The 5,778-nt window shown below is 37.4% G+C and overlaps 1 non-coding gene across 1 annotated transcript; it reads left to right on the top strand.

Moving 5' to 3' along the window:
* Positions 1 to 4,397: 4,397 nt before the first annotated feature.
* LOC116547288 lies at positions 4,398 to 4,506 on the top strand. Its single transcript, XR_004267015.1, has one exon. It is a non-coding gene; the product is annotated as a U6 spliceosomal RNA (small nuclear RNA).
* Positions 4,507 to 5,778: the final 1,272 nt, after the last annotated feature.

The following is a 5,778-nucleotide window of genomic DNA, read 5'->3' as shown; positions in this document are numbered from 1 at the left end:
GAGGAGGAGGAGAAAGAGGAAGCATTGGTCTCACTGCCTCAGATTGCAAAGGCAGAAGATATGAAGGTGGTGGAAAGAAAGGCAGGAGAGGCAGGCACACAGGGCATAATTTTAATTTTAAAAATCTGCATCTAAGTGAGCTCACACAGTTCAAATATGTGTTATTCTAGAATCACACTCCCGGCTTCCTAGAAGAAAATCATTCGGGGGGTAGAGTGGAAAGTGATACAAAATGTGAACCATATCATCTTGGCCTTCCTTCCCCACAACCTTCTATAATCAATCTTTATTCACTCATCTTTATTTAAAAAGCTTTGCTTTGAAGAAGAGAAGGATACTGGCAAAGGGGAGAAATTATAGTATTACATAAATAATGATCCGTAAATTCTCTCACTTCATCTATATTTTCAATTATTTCAGCAAAACTTAGAGAAGCACACCAAGCACCAGAGCCCTCTGGGATCTTTTCCACCTGGCTTTGCGTTATCAGTCATGTAAGACTTCCCAGAATTACCAAGCATTAGCATGTATAGATCTTTGTCATGAGATCTTTCAGATAACGGAGTCGTTCCTAAGTCCTGAGCTAGTATTTAAAATCTCTGGGGTGTTCTGCTATGAGTACACTGAAACAATTATCCCAAATACCCTGAAACCTTCAGAAATGATTTTTTTCTGAATCTATTCTGAATTAGGAAATATTCCTTAGAGCTGGGAGATGACAATACATCATCTTCATGTTAGCAACTTTGATGGACCACTTTTTAAAATGTATTCTGTACTTTTTTACTTCCTAAATTATTAAACTATGCTATATATGGTGAGGGACATAGAGGCACTGTGCATGGCAGAGGAGTTTTATACTAGCTGAGTGATTGTGGGAATATTACCCAATATCTTAGTGTTTCAGGTTTCTACTTCTTTAAATATCTGCTTACCAGTGCTATTGAGAGGCAAAAATGTAGTAATATATCAGAAATGGAAACAGTGCCAAGAACCTAAATTTTCTATAAAAGTTATCTGCATGTCTTCTCTACCCCCTAACCCAAACATTACGAATGCTTTACTTTTTCCCCAGCCACTGCAACTGTGAAACTGTACTGGTCAACTGTTGCTAAAGTTCTTGAGATGCAAGGTGCCTTTCTCACCTACCTCCCCTTTACTCCCTTCTCCATGAAATCCTCCCATACCCCCAGCTTTCTAATTTATTGTTTCAGCATTTCTGATAGCAATGTCAATTACAATTGCTAAACTCCCCAACCCATTTATACCAGATAAAGAATTCGGGCTGAAAAAAGCCAAACAAATATACAGAAATTTTCCCTCAAATTGTCTCAGGCAATTGGGAAAAGTATCTTCTCACATTTTGATAGGTACAGATGTAAAGGAGACTTCAGAAGTATTTGATGTATCCTGGTGTATTCTCTCTCCCATTTATGCCACATACAGAACTTTATCCCAAGACTGTCTTACCTTAGTTTCAGGTAGGCTTTCAGAAGCAACTGGGATGGCACTCTTCTTTGTCACATCTGGAAGGAGAGAGAGAGAAAATCTTACCAGTTGTATTAGTCTGTTCTCACAGTGGAATAAAGAACTGCCTGAGATTTCATAATTTATAAAGGAAAAAAGTTTAATTTACTCACAGTTCTGCATGACTGGGGAAGCATCAGGAGGCTTACATTCACAGCGACTGATAACGGGGAAGCAAGACACCCTCCTTCCAAGGTGGTAGGAGGAAGAATGAATGCAGGCAGAACTACCAAACACTTATATAGCCATCAGATCTCATGCGAACTCCCTCGCATAGGGAAACTGCCCCAATGATTCAATTATTACCTCCACCTGGTCTATCCCTTCACAGGTGAAGATTATGGAGAGTACAATTCAAGATGAGAGTTTGGGCAGGAGCACAGCCAGGCCTTATTACCAGTTTTGAAATAAAAGAACCTCAGTTAAGTATGATTGGGTTGTTAGGCCATGTGGAAACGCTTATGCTAATGTAGGTCACCCAGAGAAATGCACTGATTTGCTTAAGCTTAGATTATTGAAAACATACAGCAACTGGAATAAGAACGAGTTGATGAAACTAATATCTATTCCCTGAGTAATGAGATCTCAGTTTCCTCCCTCCTAAACTCTGCCAATATTTAGCACGGGGAATTTTTTTAAGGTTTAAACACACAGACTACTGTAAGTGTAAAAACTGTAATACAGATGAACAAGTCATAATCCACTCAAAAGAGCCAAATTTCAGATCAAAACTGAGAATTTACCCAAATTATATAACAGAATTTTCAATAGACACAACAGCAGAAAATACAAAGCAGTCTACTTCTGGTCATACCTCTGCTGGATATCAGTACCTGGTTATAGTTTTTTTTTTTGACAGCTTTATTGATACATAATTTATATATCATAACGTTCACTTGATTAAAATTAGCAATTCAAAGATACTTTCAGTATATTCAGAGTTGTGCACCATCATCATAATCTAATTTTAGGACAAGTTTATAATTGCAGGTCTTAAATGAAACCTCCTTAAAGACGCTTTGCCTATGTATCCTTAATTGAACTACACTCTTTATTTCATCCTTCCTTCCTTTGGACACTCATAACTATGTGTGGTTATTTTCCTTAGTTATTGGCCTCCTTCTTTGTTGTCTATCTCTCCCACCAGAATGTAAGCTTCTTAAAGAGAAGCTGTTTATGTCTCTCTTGAAATTCTTTGTAGTCCAGCTAGCAGTGAAGCACAGGGCCTGCCTATATTATGTGGTCACTAAAAACATTTGCTGAATGAATGAACTAGCAAGACATAGTTACCACAGTAGATGAGCACTGTGGAGCAATAGGGAATTGGTCATCAGGGGGGAACTGTAACACTGAGAACGAAGGGCAAGAGGAGGGCACTGAGCCAATAACCCAGCTGTCCATCTGGTGTTTGCAAGACTGAGAAGACCCCTTAGGTTCTTTAACAATTAGCAAGAGTTGGGCGTGAAGACCTCAAGAAGAAGACAGCACTGCTAATAAAATAGGTGGACCTCTTCCAATTAATTAGAAAAATAAAAAGATATCATCATATTTGCAGCTATACCAGCGAAGAAATTCCTATTTCTCACATTAACACAGGAAAATTCACAAACTGAATGTTTCTTTATACATCAATCCCATATCTGGTGTTGTTAAATTAAGTGTGGTTATACAGGGTAGTGCAGAGTTCTGATGCTAAAAAGCCAGAATTTGTATCCTTATTCTGCCACTTACTAGCCATGTGACTTTGGGCAAATTACTTAGCTGCTTTGTGCTTTCATTTGTACATTTATAAAACAGACACATTGGTAGTTTCTGTATCATGAGATGTTTTGAGTATGAAATGAAAATAATCAGAAAACTATTGCATACTGAGTGCCGTATGTGATCCCAGTGTTGTAGAAGTAGCAGCAGTGTTTTCAGTGGTGGCAGTGCTGGAGGTGGTAGAAATAGTAGTAGGCAGCAGCAAAATAATAGAGGGACAGCCCATTATGACTGTTTTATGGGCTAAGAAATTCAGATTTAGCTCAGTGGCAAGCAGTGTCAAATACAAGATACTAAATTAATATCGAATTGATTAGTATTCATGATGCTTCCTATTATACCACAAGATAATTTGACACAATTGATCTTTCTTTAATAAGTGCGGGAATCGGCAGATTTGTAGTGGCTGCTGCTGCTGGCAAGCTGATATCACATAATTTATGCTCAACTTTGGCCCACAGAAAGTGTCAGGAGGACAGCCATATTGTTAAGTGTGTGAATGTGTGTGTGTAAAATGATGTGCATTTGACTGTGACTCTGGTCCAAGAAGGACATAAGAATTTCATTATTTATGAAATAAAGTGGGAAAATAGTGAACCATCCTGAAAAATAAGCCACGGTATTTATAAATCAAGAGAATCAATTTTAGAGGGGAAAGGTACCAGTTTGGACTTGTTAACAATATTTGCAATGTGTTCTCTTTGTGGATAGATAACACTGAAGACCCCATTTAGCATTTTAGTTGACTTCACAATTGATTTATCCAGTGGGATCCACTGGCTCTTCAATTGTATTATGTAAGGAAACTGGAAAGAAGAATAGAAAAGTGGTTTTATCTCATGATCTGCAACAAAAGCTGCTCTAGAAACAGGACTTAACTGCCAACCCAAAAGCAGGAAGTGAGAACAATTATTTAATTATCCAAGGAAAATCAGGAAAAGTGCAATGAAAGAAGAGTTTTTAAGCATAAACATGGGTATGTGAGCCACCTTTAGGTGAAAAACAAATATGTTATTTAAAAAAAAATAGCCTGAAGGTTTGTTTTCTATGAAGTGAAACACAGATCTAGTGACATTCTGCAGAATGTTAAGTAGAATAAAGATGAACACTTGTGCTCGCTTCAGCCGCAGTTACACTAAAATTGGAATGATACAGAGAAGATTAGCATGGCCCCTGCACAAGGGTGATATGCAAATTCATGGAGCGTTCCATATTTTTAGACTTAAACATAAGACCTAACACCATAAAAATCCTAGAATAAAACCTAGGCAAACCATTCAGGATATAGGCATAGGCAAGGACTTCATGACTAAAACACCAAAAGCATTGGCAACAAAAGCTAAAATAGACAAATGAAATCTAATTAAACTCCAGAGCTTCTGCACAGCAAAAGAAACAATCATTAGAGTCAACCGGCAACCAACAGAATGGGAAAAAATTTTTGCTATCTACCCATCTGACAAAGGACTTATATCCAGAATTTACAAATAACTAAAACAGATTTACAAAAAAGAAACAAACCCATTTAAAAGTGGGCAAAGGATATGAACAGACACTTTTCAAAAGAAGACATACATGAGGCCAATAAACATATGAAAAAATGCTCATCACTGGTAATTAGAGAAATGCAAATCAAAACCACTTTGAGATACCACCTAACACCAGTTAGAATGGTGATCATTAAAAAATCTGGATATAACAGATGATGGAGAGGATGTGGAGAAATAGGAACACTTTTACACTGTTGGTGGGAGTGTAAATTAGTTCAACCATTGTGGAAGACAGTGTGGTGATTCCTCAAGGACCTAGAAATAGAAATTCCATTTGACCCAGCAATCTTATTACTGGGTATATATCCAAAGGATTATAAATCATTCTATTACAAACACACATGTAAACGTATCTTCATAGCGGCACTGTTTACGATAGCAAAGACCTGCAACCAACCCAAATGCCCATTGACATTAGGCTGGACAAGGAAAATGTGGCACATATACAGCCATAAAATAGGATGAGTTCATGTACTTTGTAGGGATATGGATGAATCTCAGCAAACTGACACAAGAACAGAAAATCACACACCACATGTTCTCACTCATAGGAGAGGAACAACAATAATGACTCAATCTATCCAAACCTCTGGGATACAGCAAAGGCTGTGCTAAGAGGAAAGTACTTGCCCTAAATGCCTACACCAAAATGACTGAAAGAGCACAAACTGACATTCTAAGGTCACACTTCAAGGAACAAGAAACAAGACCAAACCAAACCCAAGTCAGTAGAAGAAAGGAAATAACCAAGATCAGAGCAGAACTAAATGAAATTGAAACAAAAAAAGGCAATAAAAAAGACAAATGAAACAAAAATCTGGTTATTTGAAGAGATAAAAATAACTGACAGACCATTAGCAAGATTAACCAAAAACAGAAGAGAGAAAATCCAAATAACCTCATTAAGAAATGAAACAGAAGAAATTCCAGCTGATATCAA

The sequence above is a fragment of the Sapajus apella genome, unplaced genomic scaffold (genome assembly GCF_009761245.1).
Source record: "Sapajus apella isolate SASKATOON/1434 unplaced genomic scaffold, GSC_monkey_1.0 scaffold2595, whole genome shotgun sequence".
NCBI lineage: Eukaryota > Metazoa > Chordata > Mammalia > Primates > Cebidae > Sapajus > Sapajus apella.
Note: the sequence above shows the minus strand (reverse complement) of the source record. Positions and strands in the feature narration are given on the sequence as shown.